Source organism: Desmodus rotundus, chromosome 6, assembly GCF_022682495.2.
Source record: "Desmodus rotundus isolate HL8 chromosome 6, HLdesRot8A.1, whole genome shotgun sequence".
Taxonomy (NCBI): Eukaryota; Metazoa; Chordata; class Mammalia; order Chiroptera; family Phyllostomidae; genus Desmodus; species Desmodus rotundus.
The window spans coordinates 150,161,086-150,178,435 of NC_071392.1; the positions used below are offsets into that span (position 1 = coordinate 150,161,086).

General features: G+C 39.0%; 1 protein-coding gene across 1 annotated transcript in view; it reads left to right on the forward strand.

The window, feature by feature from the left end:
* The window catches only part of LOC139441028 (teneurin-2-like), a 2,123,458-nt gene that overhangs the window by 956,157 nt on the left and 1,149,951 nt on the right, over positions 1–17,350 (forward strand). The window contains exon 7 of the mRNA XM_071221851.1: positions 5,287–5,356. The gene's annotated coding sequence lies outside the window, so the exon portion shown is untranslated. The remainder of the gene's footprint in view (positions 1–5,286; positions 5,357–17,350) is intronic.

The window sequence follows — 17,350 nt, forward strand, 5'->3', positions numbered from 1 at the left end:
TCAATAGTTATACAGTGCCTTTTTATTGCTCTATTTATAGAATGGCACATGGCAAAACAATTTTATTAATAAAGCACATGCTACAAGTTTGTATGATAAACAATATAAAATAAATACATTTAGTTCCTAATAGACTCTAATCCATCTGCTACAACCTTTCCTTGTGTATCTTTCCAGAAGTTTATATTAACTCAGGAATACCCAAATCTTTAGAAATACTTTAATTTTTTCTTAATTTGATAGTATTTCAGCCTATTTTTTTCTTTTTTAAAGAGTTTATTTATTTACTTGGCTACATGGTTTATAATGAAATTTGAAGACCTATCACCTATGTTTTAAGGGCTCTTACTTGTTTTGTTATCCATGAGTTATTGTATTTACAGAGCTTTGTACTTCCTAATATTTCACACCCGGAAAAAGTGGGACTATCTCTGCTTAATCTAATCTACATAATAGGCATCAGGTTTCTTACCATAAAATATAATGTACATGATTTTCCGTAAGTGATGTGACACCATATGGTGTCAAAAACTTTAAACTTAAATGATTTCATTTTAGGATCTGATACTTGCAATCAATTTTGATAGTGAAATAATTTGGTAATACAAATGTAACAAAGTCAAATATAAAGTATTAGTAATTCTGTCTAGATATTTTTATTTTAAAAAAATATCTAATCAGTAATATGCAAAATTTTTCTAGTAATTGCTTTAATCAAATTTTTAAATTTAATATAATGCTATTGTAATTTTAAGCTGATTTTTTAACCTTGAGAATATTTGGTTCAAGTATTAAAGCAAAAAATAAAACATTGAAATAATTATTTCTCCTTTATGTGTAAGAAGAATAGTGAGTTAATATTTCCCAATGATAAGATTAATTTTCTGTAAGAATATGATTGTGGTTGGCTTAACTGTCCATTTAAAAATATTTAAGCAATTATTTTGACTAATACAGATTTATTAAAGATTTTCCTGATTTAAAAGATTTAAAAAAAACAACATGAAAATAGTAAAATAATAACAATATATATTTCATGCTTAGAATACTAATTTTATGGGTTTGATTTGTTACCTATTAATTTCACTGCTGCTTGCAGATAAATCAGGGACTATTTTTAATTTTTCTAAAATCAAGAGAAATGATCGCTAAAGAGAATAAATGACAGCCTAACACTCTAAAACCCATGAGTATCCAACAGTAAATCAGACTTCCCTTGGAAGTCAAATCTCAGAGAGAGAGAGAGAGAGAGAGAGAGAGAGAGAGAGAGAGAGAGAGAGAGGGGATGGATGTGGGAGGGAAGGAGAGAATGTGTGTGTGCATTTCAGGCTAAGAAGGACATTTGAGATGCTTGAAATGACCACATTTAAAAGGCAGGTTTTAAAAAGAAAGCAGTGAAGGTCAAGTTGTAGAAAAAGAAGGATATTATGGAAATTCAACAGAATTAAAGTAATGTGCATCTATAGGCACAATGGAACAGAGAAGTGGATGACTAATAGTTTTCAGCTGGGAGTGAATAGAGTAGGGACGTCAAATGAAGTGGTAACTTCAGTAAACACTAAGTTTTACTGCAGAGTGAGAATAATTGAGTAAAAATGTTGGGTAGAAAATCATTTGAATTTGTCCTTCACTCCATTTATGTCCTCATTTGATGTCTATTTACCAGTCTAGCGTGAAGGCTTCCTACAACTTCATTCCACCCTTTCAAATGTAGCTCCTATGACTCTGCCCCTTTTTTCTTTTTAAAGTCCATCCTCTTCTCATTCATAGTTTTATACTTTGTTCCAGATTTTCCCCAGACCTGAGATGCGTGTTCTCCTCTCCTGTTATTAAATCAAATATTTCCAATGTTCTGAATGCAAACGATCATTTTCTTGTAGCTCTTCAGTCAATGCCATCGCATAGAAGGGCACCCCTTTTATGAATTACTATAGAACAATACAACTACTGTTTCCTGAGTGCTTATTGTGTGGCTAATCACTTTCTAGTGCTCTGTTTGTTACACCTCCTTTGTTTCTCAGGAAAGCCCTATAAAATAGGTAATATTTTGATCTTAATTTTGGAGATGACTAAACTGAGAGCAAAGACTTTAAATATTTGAAGACTGCACACCTGCTAAGTGGCTGAGCCTGCATGGTTTGGCCCTTAACCACTTTTTCTTTTATTGACACTTTTCATTGTCATTGATGCTTAATGAATATTTGTGTCTTCCCAAAGAAGTATACATTGCTTAACACCAGCTACATAGCCTGGCTGTTTTCCTGTTGGTTACAACCCTTCGCAGAGGCTGTGATACACAGGAGGAGTTTAGTAGAACTTCATGGAAAACAGTGAATACATTTTCACTATTAAAAATGCTGCCAAAGCTTATCGAGGAGATAAAAAGAAAAATTAAAATATAAGCCTATTATGATGTAGCCCATTTGAACTAATTTAATTATGATCTTTATAGGAAGGAGAAAAAAAACACATGTGACAGCTGTGATATCTATAAAACCTTTGTTTAAAATAATTTGTTTCCTGTGTCTCAATTTCTCTGTTTATACTAAATCTTTTCATTTGTTTGCTTTATGATTTTTTTTCAAAAAAATGTTCCTAAAAACGCTATTTTTACCCGTTAGCTACGCTGATGTGATTTTAGTAACTCCTATCTGAAATCATCCTCAGGAAACATTTTTTTTTTCTTTTTGGCTATTCAAAAATGAAAAAATTACTTAATATCAGTATGAATAACACATGTGCTCATTGCCGCATAATGTTGGTGCAATCTGTGCTTGATACAGTTATAAATAAGTCTTTGAAAGCATTTCTTCTGTATTTTAAATAAAGGCTATAGAAAGCCACAAGAAGGATCTAGTGTTGTTAATATCACAAGCTGTTTCCCCACCTGCACTCGGAGCCACTCTAGTGGGACAGCTGTTGGGGTTCACGCTGGCACATCACTGTCTGTGCAGAAACCCCGGGGTTTACACAAAAAATGAAGAGGCCCCAGTTCCAACGGGGGTCTTTAAGAAGCCCGTCTGTAATGCTACCGTGTGTGTGAGCGTCGGGCATTGAGGGGCGTGAAGTGTGAAGTTTTAGGAGGATGATGTAAAGCCACTCAGTTTCCAAATGGAGAAAGAGCACAAGGAAAACTTGAGAGTGCCTTCTTTGCATTCCCCCTGCGTGGCGGTCAAGGGCAGTTTATGTTGATATTAGAGCTCCCTTTCCGGCGTGCGATAGCAAGGGAAGATAATGGTGCAACGATGCCATTTGGCCTCCTTGAATATTGACAAACAACACCCAGAACAGATGTTTCATTGATTTTATTTACCAAATATTAGCTGTGAAAATATTAACCGGATGGGAACAAATATCTATCCAGTAGTACCTATGGAGATTAATCCAGGGAGGAAGGCATTTACACATCGAACTTGCCTGGGGGGTGGCCATTGGACTTTCTGGAATAAGGCAGTCTTTCTCTTCTTTGTCTCTTTCTCTTTTTAATGGCAATTAATTAATCATGGACATACTTCACAAGTAAATTCCTTGTTGAATGTCAGGAGTCAGGTAAGACTGAGAACTATATACTGCAAGGCTCCTATTTCAAGGTACTTTCAAGAACCCAGTACTCCCTTTTGGGATTATTCTGTAAACTTTGGAGGACTACAGTATGAAGAAGGTGTGAGGTTAGGGCAGTCACGTGAAGACATACTGTGCGCAATTGCAGATTGAAAGAATGAAAATACTAGGACTTCATCAGCCACCTACTGCCCCAAATTTGGACTTAAGTTCAAAGTATCGTTAAGCATTGGGATGCCAGTATGGGCTTGAGAAATTTTTGTCTCCAGTAGTACATGGGGAAAAAAAAGTACAAGTGTGTATACTCAGTCTCACATTCATTTCCTCTATAGACCAGGCATCGCACTAAGCAGTTCAGAATCAGAGATGAATGATACATGGGATTTAGACCCGAAGACTTGTACTGAAGGAGAAATGGTAGACGTGTACCTAGATAGGTCACTGACAGACAGCTACAGGGGCATCTTAGAGAGAGAGTGGTTAACTCCTTCAGGAGGTGTAGCAGGGAAGGCCTCTGAGAAGGTAACACCTCCCAGCAGGACTTAGAAGAACAAATGGAACTTTCGTAGGCAGATTAAAAGGCAGAATGAGCCATGTGTGCAGAGTGTGATCCTATACTACAAAGAATTTACTGTTCCTAACGCTCCACATAAAATGGGGACCAGTCGGAGACACTTGAAAGGTGAGTCTGCAAAACAGGCAAAAGCATGTCATGCAGGACATTTGGTTTTGTTTTTTCTTAATCTCAGCAAGAAGGGCTATTGATGTAAAACAAGTCGAGGGTTGATGTGTTTATGTCTGTATTTTAGGAAGGTGCTTCTGACAGAGTGCAGTGTACCCTGGAGAGAGGCCTAAGGAGGAGGGGCCGCTAAGTAGGCTTTTACTAAAGTACAACGTCAGAATATGGGGGAAATGGCAGGAAGTGTGTAAGAGGAGGGACAACCAAGGAGACGTTTAGGAGGTGGTTTTGTCAGGATTTATTACAGAGTTGATGGGGTGAGAGAGAAGTATGTAACTCTTAGTTCTGGGAATCGGTAAATCTTCTAAGTCTTCTTCATAAGATACACAGCACATCACCCCTTCTTACGTGACGACAGACCACGGTGACTTCTCTGTGCAGGCTCTGAGTTTTCCCAACCTCCAAACACTCTCCTGATTTTGTGCAACAGAACATCGATGATCTATAACCTTGTAGGACAGAACAACCAATGGCCGGAGCCTGGCAAGTATTTCATGCCTGTCAGGCCTTGATGACAGCTCTAAGCCACAGCCTAAAGATGACTGTAGCTCCCACTGCCCTCCTTCCAGTTAAAACAGCGCTCAGTATTTTGCCCTAATATTGTCAGGAATCACAATTCCTTTCCCAGAAAACCGCTCTAATTGAATTCAGTGGACCTTGGCAGGCATGTCACAGCTCTGTTCAGGGTGAAGGTGAAGTCCTCGAGGCGTGTGTCCCTGAAAACAAGAGCTGAACATTTCTGATGAAGGCATTTAAATAGTCTACATCTTTTTGTCATTTTTAAATATCTCTTCTATCTGCTGTTTTATTATATATGACAATTGTCCCCCAAAAAGAAAAATAAAAGGTGGTAAAGATGATTCAACACCCCCAATCCTGTGTGCATGTACTTACATTTTTTAAAGCTTACTGTTTAAATAAATATAAAACTTGAAAAAAATTTTCCATCTTTATTATAAAGAATCCCAATTTTAAATTTGCAACAGGTGGAAAGTTGCTACTACAGCTACGGTGTTCATGAGGAATCAGGCCTGAGAGGAACCTTAATTTTGTAAGGTAAGTGCGTGCCTTAATTTTAAGCTTCTACGATCTGGACAATATGCAAAGCTGCAGAAGTACAGTTAATTCACACTTCTCACTCAAATTTTCTTAGTATATGTATTTACTTTTTAGTTGTGGGTCGTTACCACTTTATAATAGACACACATGCACACACACATTTACATGTAATTCCATATAAAGTATATTGTATAAAATATGAATGCATGTACAAGTTAAATATTCAAAAGGTTTATCAAAAGGCTTCAGTGTCTGCCTAACTCCCCCAATAGAAACTATGACTGCTTTGTGACAAATATAGATACACTAAGATTTTCAACACCTTGATGTGTTAAATAGTAGGACTAGGTTGTTCCAGAGTTAGAAGTATTAAGTGATAGGAAGCGCTTCGGTTCTCACTTTAAAGCACTGGACAGGCTGTTTTGTAGTTGGCCTCTGTTCTAGGAAGCCACAGTGATGGCTTAATAAGTAACAGAATATAGTTCGTCTCATCATTCATTTACCTAGAAGAAGAAACGTGGCAGGGAGAAACTCAGAAGGAAAGATGGAGAGAGTGACAGGTACCAGGCAAGAGAAGCATAGCTCCCTAAAGAGAAAGTAAACGGTACAAGAGAGAACTCTGCTGGAAGGTGAGCCAATCAGAGTTGCTTCTGCTAAATGAAGAGGCCAAAAGACAGGTGCCTCTGAGTTCTCAGCTTCATATTAAAAAATTCTGCTGCTCACCTTTCATGAACCCGATTCTCTAACAAGCAGGTTGACATTCAGTCCTCTTTCTTCAGAAATTTTAATATTTGGAAAAGTGTATGAAGCATGCCACCTGGAAGTGTAAAAAAAGGTTCTCAAGATATGTCACTCTATTCCATTTTGGTCAGGATATAATTCTGTCCTTCCTGATGAGTTGTTTGGTTATCGCTGTGGGTCGGAGAATACCTGGATTCAGAGGTGCTGCATGGGAATGAGACCTGGACAGCCAGCCAGGGGCTTCCAGGAGATCGGCTTCTGAAAGTGGCATTACGTTCACCCTTGCACGGCGTTTAATTGTTTACCTGTCCTTTAATGGAGAACATGGAAGAGAAGGGATTGGGTTTTTATAAGATTTCTGCGATTTTAGTAACCTAAGGGATGTTGATGACATTTTACTGTGTTTTGTCTACTGTCTGAAAAACTCCCCTTTGCGAATGAATTACGATATCGACGCGCTAAATGGGCTTGGCGTGGGGTTGCTGCGCGTGCTGCTCCTTTGAAAGAGAACAGACTTTTGGGAAAACTATTAAAATTCTACACTGATAACAAAACTTTGACACCCTAAATTGAACTTCATAAGGAATTTCTTTTAACCTGTCTTGTCTCCGGTTGCATGATGGGCGGGTGGGAGTAGGAGAGGGGAACTTTTTTTCTGTGTCCTGAAAACCCTAAATTTTTCAGATCTTTTTCCTGTAATTTCTGATTAATGACACTCTTGATTTTGATTTATATTATCCTATTATTCATTATATGAGAGAAAAGAAGTCACTTTTTTTTCCAATTTAATTTAAAAAATCAGGGCCAGCAGTGATGGAATTTAAAATCAAATTATCCTGTCAGAGTGACAGATAAATCTCCCGAGATTCTGATGAGGTTTTCCACTGGCAGGGTGCTGGGTTCCTCCCTTTCCCAGACTCCTTCATTCCAGATTTTCGCTGTGAGTGGCAATGAGCATCTGTGTTTTGAAATACGTTGTTATTTTTGTCATTTTGGTTTTCATTTAGAAATGCGGGGGAGGCTTCCTTACTTGTTTTATTCTACGTGAAAGGGGAAAAATGTATACGCGGACGTTGAGTGGGTGTGTCTATTAATACGGAAAGTTGTGGGAAATTACTATATACCTGAATTGGTTAAGTATAGTAGATTCACCAAATTCTACCCTTGCTTCTCCATGTTACTGTTCTTAAGGAATTTCAAATATAGAGATGGTATAGATGAGAAACAGTTTTCTTATTGTACTGTTCTTTGAATTTTTTTCTATTTTCACATTACTCTAACCAAAATGTGAAACCTTTGAGTGTTTTCACAGTATTGAGTAGACCTCTAGAGCTTTATATTTAGCCAACAATTTTGTTTTATGGGATCGTGGATGTGGAGATTCTCTATTTCTGAAAGCTAGAATGAAACTGTTCTTTGCTGATTTTTAAAACCTGTAACAAATAACACTTCTTAAGTGCAATACAGTAGCCACCCCTGACCTTATCCATGGTTTTGCTTTCTGTGGTTTCAGTTACCTGTGGTCCAAAAACATTAAATGGAGAATTCCAGAAATAAACAATTTGTAAATTTTAAATTGTGTGCTGTTACAAGTAGCCAGATATAATCTCACATCCTCCTTCTCTGTCCCACCTGGAGATGAGTCACCCCGCTGCCCCCAATGTGTCTTTGCTGTATGTGCTAGCCACCTGCCCGTCACTTCGTAGCTGGCTTGGCTATCAGATGCCCTGTCACAGTATCACAGTGCTTGTGTTTATGTCACCCTCATTGTACGTAATGGCGGCCCCAAAGCCATTCATATACATTTTATTACGGTAGATTATTACACTTGTGCTCTTTCATTACCAATCATTTTTGTTGATGTCTTACTGTGCCTCATTTATAAATTAAACATTGTCATAGGCATGCATGTTTACGAAAAAATCATAGAGTATAGGGTTTGGTACTAACTGTGGTTTCAGGCATCTACGGGGGGTCTTGGAAGTTACCGCATACATTAAGGAGCACCTACTGTAATGAATATCAGCTTTACTCCTCTGCACAAGAACATATCTATGATAAGCAACCAGTATATCTAATGGCACTAGATAAGTAAGTAAATTGATGATCGTTGGTTTCAAATGTCCAATGGAAACCAAGGAAGGACAGAAAAAAAGACTAGTCATTAAGGGACCCTCTATTAAGAGATTGGCTCCGACTAGAAAGAGCATTGTTATGGGAGGTTGCCTCTAGACTGAGCCTGCTCCCCCACCCTGACTGAACAGGGAGTTCCTGAAATGTCTGTAAGCTTTAGTTTCCAGAGGCCAGTCAAAAGTTAGAGCTGTGCTGCCGAATGTTGCTGCTTCATTGTATCTCAGCCTTTGTGTGTTGTAACAATCCCTAAAACAGAGGCTATTAGCAAGCCGGTGCCTCCTGGGAAGCTGGCTTTGGTTACTCAGTTATTACCCCAAAATGAGGAATGGTGGGGCTATCAGGTAGTAATTCAAAGAACAGATGATACACAGAAGAAAATGTGGCAAGTCACCTGTGTGCAGGCCCTGAAGAGCCACCCACACTGTACATTAGTTAAGAGTCATAGTAAAAGAACAGAAGGAAGGGAAAATCGCACGAAATGAGGAATGAATTACTTAAGATTAAATAGTTCCTATTACAGAAATAGGCTCCACGTAGAGCTAATGACAGGCCTTTCCTACAGACAGATGGAATACTCTCCTCTCCCAACAGTATTGATATGAAGTCTCTGTTAAGGTTCATTTTTCCTGAAACATTTGCATATAAATATAAACATCATTACTAGGGGCTAATTGCCCTGTAGGAACTAAAATGTGGGAATTGGCATCTTTAGGCATTTTTATTATTATTTTTTAAAGTATCTCTAACACGCATCATATTTGGCACTGCATGGTTGCAACAGATAATTACCACCATTAAGAATCTCAAACGCAAAATCAGAACCATTTGGAATGGCTTCTAGGGCAACCCAGCACAGTGAGTAGCCACCAGAATGAGGAAAGGTTTATATTCATGCATATTCATAAGGGTACTTAACTCGACGTTCATAGCAGGGGGCTTTTGAAAGCTAGTCTAAAGAGCAGCCCAAATACAAGACCAGGCATCAAAGATAAGATCTTGCTCCCCTACACACACACAAATATCACTTTCAGGAGACGGTGAGTTATTTATTTATTTATTTATTTATTTTAATTTTTTTTATTGTTATGCAATTACAGTTGTATGCCTTTTCTCCCCATCCCTCTACCCCACCCCAGGTGAACCCACCTCCCTCCCCCCTCTCCACCCTCCCCCTTGGTTTTGTCCATGTGTCCTTTATAGTAGTTCCTGTAATACCCTCTTCCCACTATCCCCGCCCCCACCCCCCACCCCCGCCCTGGCTATTGTTAGATTGTTCTTAACTTCAATGTCTCTGGTTATATTTTGTTTGCTTTTTTCTTCTATTGCTTATGTTCCAGTTAAAGGTGAGATCATATGGTACTTGTCCCTCACTTCCTGGCTTATTTCACTTAGCATAATGCTCTCCAGTTTCATCCATGCTGTTGCAAAGGGTATAAGCTCCTTCTTTCTCTCTGCTGCGTAGAATTCCATTGTGTAAATATACCATAGTTTTTGGATCCACTCGTTTGCTGATGGGCACTTCGGTTGCTTCCAGTACTTGGCTATTATTTTAACTACTCAGAGGAGATGGCAACTTCTACCAAGTTGGACACCACAAGCCTTTGCCTTTCTCAGTCATCTTCTTGATCAGGGAAGTCAGGAGTGTGAGTTTTTTGAGGGATTGGTCATTGGCAAAAATTCTGGACAAGTGGGTGGGGAGGCTGGTGTGATCAATGCCCCTTGCTTGCTCAGAATATAAGGAAGATTCTGAAGGCAAGTCTTCAGAATAGAAAACAAATAAAGTGTTTCAAAGAATAGGATCACGGCTGCCTCACTCTCTCTGAAACTGCCCATTTTGTGGGTGGGACTGTGTATTTCAGCACACAGGTGCTGCCCTGTTCCGCTGGCTGCTGTGTTCAGAGGCAATCTTGCAGACATTACACTTTTCAAAACCATTTCCATGATATTCAGCAAATGTTTGTTCTGGTGGAGTAAAGCTGTTAAATTATAGATTGGAAATGCTACAAAGAAACCTTTACCCATGTTTCCGTTTCAGTTTTGCACAAAGCAAACAGCATTATATTTAAATGAAGCATTCCTTGTTAGAATAAAACACCTACATAACAAGGTATTATGCTTCATTTTCTAAGTCTCTTCTCCTTGGAGGACGGGCCTCTATGTCTGGGGTTTTGAAAGACTCGTAGTATTGGGGATGACATCTTATCAATTCCTTTCAAATGCTCACCTCTGTAATTCACTTCTGCTCTCCTGTTACTTCCTTATCTTTCCAGCTTCCTTTTCTTAGTCTCATTTGCATCCCACCCTTGCCCCAACCCTTGATTCTTTCTCGCTCTTAGGAATGGTTTAAATATGATATGACTGTTTTCCCGAAATTGTGGTCCTGCATTATTTAATGGATATTCAGTTCTGCTCAATGCTCCCTTAAGACCACCTAGACCATCGTTACATTGGAAAATATTAGAAAGTGGCATATTACTCTTTTTCAAAACATTCTTGGCATGAATGCCAGAGAACTATTAGATTTGCCATGGGCTTCAACTGACCTGTTTATGTGTACACTTTAGATCCATGAGCCCAATGTTAAATTGTTTTATAAACTAGAGAACAATGAAGTTTAATTTAGTGATTCTTTGCAGAATATTTGTTCTTAGGGCTATATATTATCTTACAAGGACTTTGCAATCATTGTTTAAAATTTGTTGAAGTTATTTTTTAATTACTTACAATCCCCAGTGATAATAATTAAATAAGTGGGTGACTTAGCAGAGGAGAGAAATTTTATTGTAAAAAAGACAAAATGATTTAAAATGCCAGTTCTCCTCAAAATCAGCCACTGAAAATAACTAATATAGCATAAAGGAAAAATATAATTTCAGTGGCTCTAAATATGTTTTAAATGTATTTTTAAAATACTGAAATGTAATGTAAATGTTGGAGCATGTAATAAATGCAGTATATATGAAACAGCATTACCCACAAGAGTATCCAGACAAATACATGAGAATGAACACAGAGTCCAAACATAAATGTGTGGGTAGGTGAGTATGTATAGACAGAAGAAAATATCACCAACCATCTGCAAAAGGAGATTACTTAATAAGGTGACTTGAACATATTGGCTATATTTAGGAGGAGACAATAATTTTGCTCCTTAGTTCACATCGTATACCAGAATAAATTCAAGAGGGAGGCATCGAAGCTACACTCACAGACTGATGGAAAGTAAAATTAGGGTAAGTGTAGAGCTCGAATCTTATAATAATGAAATGACAATTTAGATAATTACTTTTTGTGATCTGTAGACTTCTAAGCATAAATAAACTTTTTAAGTATGAAAGCAACAGAGACAATCACCAAGGGAAAGATCCATGTACTTGAATTAAAATGCACAAACGTTAATACATCAAAAAGTCATTAGCACAGTTAAGCGATAAATAGCAAACAAGGGGAATCTTTCCCAAAACATAGAAGTTAAAGAAATTTAAAAACATTAAAGTCTTTTTTAATGGTCAACAGTGTTAAAGAGTTTCATAGTATAAGAACCACAAAAGAAAAATGAGCATGTGGAAATAGCTCAACTTCAGTCATAATACGAGGGACTGAGATTTTAAAAAAACAAACAGAAAACCATGGAGCTCCTTTCCTTTTTTGTTTTTTGCCTTTCCAACACAATAAAAAATTATTTTTATTTTTATTTTTCAGAGAGAGGGGAAGGGAAGGAGAAAGAGAGGAAAGAGCTAGAGAAAGAAACATCAGTGTGAGAGAAAAATATTGATCGATTGCCTTTCGTATGCACCCTGATTGGGACCCGAACCCACAACCCGGTGCCCTGAACAGGAACTGAACCAACAACTGATGACCTTTTGGTTTGCGGGCTGACACCCACCCAACTGAGCCACACCAACTGGGCTACAACAACAATTTTTTAAAATATGAAAACCTTCTCTATGTGTTTTGGAAGAAACATAGGCAGGCTCATGGACAACTGGTGTGCATGTAAATTGGTATCAACTTTCTCACAAGCAGTTTTACTATGGTGAAACAAGAGATTGACAATCACATAGAAAACAAACTACTAGTTTAAAAATATAAGAATATTTTTTGTCTATGCATTAGAAATTCAGAGAAGCAAAGGTTATCATTATGAAGAAAAAACAATTAATTATTTTTTCTGAAAGCATTTTAAATGTTTGTATTATTCCAAAAAAGGCACACAAACAATATAAAATATTTTCTCTATCTATATACACTCCTGGAAGTTGCTGGTCACTGATCTAGATTTATAACCGGCCTTCGGATTCTCAAGGTCTGTGTAGGCGTCACAGAGATTTCTTGAGAAAAATGCCCACATGCTCCAAATCAGTTAATGCGGAGGAAGACGAGAGGCCGTCAGACATTTGTGCAGAGAAGAGTACGGTGGAGAGGGTGGAGGGGCTCCTGCCCAAGCTCACCTGGAAGCACTACAACCTTAGCAATACGCGAGAAAGACACCTGGTAACATAATCTGTCCAAGTCAGTTCAGCGGGTAGCATTTATTCATGCATTTTTAGTATCATGGTGAGGTACTGGGATACAAACTGAAGACGATAAAGTGATGAATCAAACATGGGCTGTGGGGTATGGACTCTCAGAGTCTTAAATAGGAGATAAATGTGTGTGTGTGTACAGTTGACCCTTGAGCACGCGGTTCGGGGCGCTGCCACCCCTGGTAGTTAGAAATTGCATACAACTCTTGACTCCCCAGAAGATTAAGTACTAATAGCCTAGTATGGGAAGCCTTACCAATTACATAAACAGTCATTTAACATATATTTTATATGTTATGTATTATATGCTATATTCCTGTAATAAAGGAAGCTAGAGAAAAGAATTATTAAGAAAGTCATAAGAAAAAATATATTTACAGTATTTGTTGAAAAAAATAAGTGCATAAGTGGATCTGTGCATTTCAAACCCATGTTGTTCAGGGTCAACTGTATGTACATGTGCACATATATGCACACACATGTATATATACACACATGTATGAAATTCAGTATATTAAGGATATACTGATCAATGACCTCCTTAGGACACATCGCATCTAATAAAGATTTCTTCTTCTACAATTTTTTTTTTTTAACAGATCAGGTCACCCTGTTTGTTTACTTTTCTCCCTCAGAACAACTGAACTTGCTTGATTTATTTGTTTATTGTGTCTCTGAAGCAGGGTGCAGCCAAGAGGAGGGCCCCAAGATGGGATTTGTAATGGGGTCCAGGACTCGGGGTGTCCAGGAAATATTAGAAAAACGTATATAGGATGTCCTCATCCCCACAGGCCTGAGCCAAGGGGGATGGGACACATGGAACAGGGCCATTCAGAGCTGTTTTGGGTAGCAAGAGCTTTGCAGCTAACCCCTGGCACAGTCATTTAACATATCTATAACCTTTAACTGGTTTCATGGATGTGTTAAGTAGCTGTGGCCATGCTTTGAGCCAGGGGGATGGGACCAAATTCCACCCAGGATGGGACTGGGAAGTAACTCCCCCTGGTTACAGGGCCTGTGTGAGAGCGTGGAGATGATTGGCTCCATGCCATGGGGCCACACCTGCCCAGACTTACTATGGCAGCCCAGTAAAGCTGGAAGAATACAGGGATGCTGGCAGGTGTAGCTGACTGTAGGAGGAGTCAGAAATGGGGCTGCAAAGGAAGATGGGCACTGGGATTTAAACCTAGGCCCGGCAGCCATAGGAGGAGTAGACCACGCGCAAAAAGAGACCACGCGGCTCCATAGTAGTAGAGGAGGACCACAAGGTTTTGGGGGAGAAAGGAGGAGACCATGTGGCCCTGAAGGAAGGAGTGAACCACGAGGCTCTGAAGCAAGTAGATAGATAGAGGTCCACGTGGTTCTGAAGTGGGGAAAAGGACCATGTGGTTCTGAAGGAGAGTAAAGAGGACCACGAGGTTTTGGAGTGCTGCTTCTTGCCACGCGGCTTAGGCAGCAGGAGAGACTTTGCAGCCATAGAGAAAGGGGAGAAAGGACTCTTGCTGCTGGGCCATGAGAAGGTGCCGCATGGCTTTGGATTAACTGGAGATTGCAGCAGCCACACAGCTGATGGTGCCGGGAGCCTGAATCACGGACTTCTACTTCTTTTCCTGAGACACGTTACCCCAGACTGGGCACAGGGAGAGGGAAGGACTGTGCATCTGTGGGTATTCTAGAGGACTTTAGTATCTTATTGAAGACATCAGGTCATTATTCTAAGTTTGTGTAACTTTTAAATAAACAATTCCTTTCCTTTTCACCAGTCTCTGGCATTGAGAGACGTCTTTCCTCTGGCGGCGGGCATTTCGAACCTAGCAGGTGGGCGTGGGGGGAAGGAACCTCCAGAGACAGAAAGGTGGAATCCTTTCTGTAATAATTTATCGTGAAGGAACCACCCCCCCCTCTGCTCTGTAACACCTCCACACCAACCTCGTTACTTTTTTTGGAAAGCAAAAAGCACAGGGTGGGAGACATGCTTACTTAGTCCATTGTTGCTTTAAATACTTAGCACATAGTGGCTAGTCAATAAATATTTTTTGAATAAGTGAGTACTTCCTTTAGGGTCTTAGTTGTTTATAATGTCTACTAAAATTTGGGCATAGAGAAAGGGTAAAAAGGAAGTAAAAATAAAATTTAAAAAAGAACAATATGAGCAGAGGCAGAGAGAAGGCATTTGTGATTCAAGTGTTTGAAGGGACGAGGTAAGCGATGGAGACACATCAGTTGTATAGGCAGTCAGCTGCCAAAGTGCACTGACATATTTTCATGATGGGATTTCTGTGCCTTACGTCATGAGTACCTTTAAAATTTCAGAGTAATATCCAATTATTTTTTAAAGTGATGGCTGTGGGGGGGCTCCAGCCACCATGGATGAGATTAAGTCTAGCAAGACTGATCTGCTTGGGGAGGAAAGGTGGTCGATCTCTCAAAGGAGAAGGGCCAGGAGCCTTTTCCTCAATGGGCTTTTATTGGGTTCAATTTGCACGGGAATACAGGTAAAGCTCAATCATTGTCAGGCAGTAAGGATCAAACAATAGCTAACAAACAAAGAACTCTGAGGGCTTATTCTGAGTCAGGGTCAGTTAGCTAAAGGGCTATAAGGCTTTGGGAAACAAACTCATTTCAGGCTTGGACCCTTATCATTTAAACTGAGAGTATAAACAAAGAAGGTTTCACAGGGTCTATGCATTCTTTCTTAGGCCTGATCGCTCCAGGGAATCCGCCCTTTCCAACACAGGACTGCACCGCCCTCTGTCATTGTTTCAGGCTTAAATCAGGCAGGAGAAGTAAGGCAGCCAAGAGATTAGGAGACTTCTTGCAGACAGAATGAGGACTCAGGCTATGTCAAAGCCAAGGGGCGAGGGTCCATCACCCCCTTTTTCTATAGCCCCCCAAGTCCTTCCCTTGGGCCTCTTTATGACCATGCCTATCTTAGGTCATCCCTCCCTTGAGGAATCTTACCTGTCATTGGCTAACTGGTCAGGCTCAGGCCAAGCAGGGTAAAGTAAAGTGGGCAGAGGTGGCCACCCTGCCAGGGAGATAAGCTTTGTTTCCTTCCTTAGTGGCTTCTGGTTCCAAGGTCTCTGACTCAGCCTTAACCATGGGGGGTTACCGCTTCTGAAACCAGGCAGGGTGCTTCCCAACAGATGGTTATCAATTTTCGTTTTCATCTGCTCCATGTGTGTAAGTTCATGTTGACCCATAACCTAACCAATACTTATTATTGTTGCATTTCTTAATTTTTTGTCAAAATAATTGGCAAAAAAGACAAACATAAAGCTAAAATCTCATAGTATAAAAGAACAGTTTAGATAATTATGTTTTGTGATCTCTAGACTTTCAAGCATAAGCCAATTTTTTTAAAGCATAAAAGCATCAATGACATTGTTTTCATCTTAATTTGCTTATCCTTTATTAGAGTGGAGGAATATATTGTCACTATTTTTTTCTCTTTTTCAAAATAGCTGCTCATCATTTACCTTTTAAAAGATATTGACTTGCTGAGTGTTTTTCTTATTGGGTTTGAAATGCCTTTCTTTGAATAGCAATAGTTTTCCAGTTGCACTTTTGCAAATGTATTCCAATATCTGTAGCTTTATTTCTTTTCCTTTAAGGAAACTTTTGAGGAATATACGGTTTTGTTCCTGTAGCTCCTTTTGTTGTGCTGTTGCTTTTTTAACATGGTTGCTTTATATATTTTTTATGGTGTTTTGTGGGTTTTGTTTGAGAACTTCTTTCCTTCTCTGAGGTCATAAAGATGTTCCTGCACATTTCCTTCGCAAAGTTTTACGGTTTTGACTTTTAACATTTAGAAGTTTTATTTAACTAGGGTTGATTTCTCTGTATAGTGAGAAGTTTGAGTGTAATTTTTTCAATATGAGTAAACAAGAGTTCCTATACTACATATTGAATAGATTCTCCTTTCCCCACTGTTACACAATACCTCCTGGAATATAAAGCAAATTCAAAATGTCAAAAATCAGTTTCTAAGAACTCTCTGCTTAGATTATAACAGAATGATCACACTCTTATTTATCATAGTTTTATAATGACCTTGAACTCATGTAGGGCTAGTTTAGTCCCATTTTATTCCTTTGATTCAGAAGCCTCTTACAGAGTTTTGATCCATTTTGCTTGTGAATTATGGTAGATTTACCTCATTGGCTTAAAACAGCACCCGTGTATTAGCTCATGGTTCTGTAGGCCAGAAGTCCAGAATGGTTTGGCCAGATTCTCTGCTTAAGGTAAAAATCAAGGAGTTGGCCAGACTGAGTTCTCATCTTTAGCCTTTGGGGGTAAATCTGCTTCCAAGCTCATACTTGTTGCTAGAATTTATTTCCATGTGTTTATATGACAGAGATGCTTGTTTCTTGCTGATTGTGGTCTGGTGTCTGCTTTTAGCTCATGGTAGCTGCCTGCAGGTACTTCCTATGTGAACCTGGCCCGTTGCAAACCAGCCACCCTCTGCTTTAAACCTCTGCCTTCTTCTTATGCTACCAAGTAGAACAATATTTTCTTCTTTTAAAATGGCCATGTGGGCCCTGGGCAGGTAGCTCATTTGGTCAGAACATAGTCTTGATATGCCAAGGTT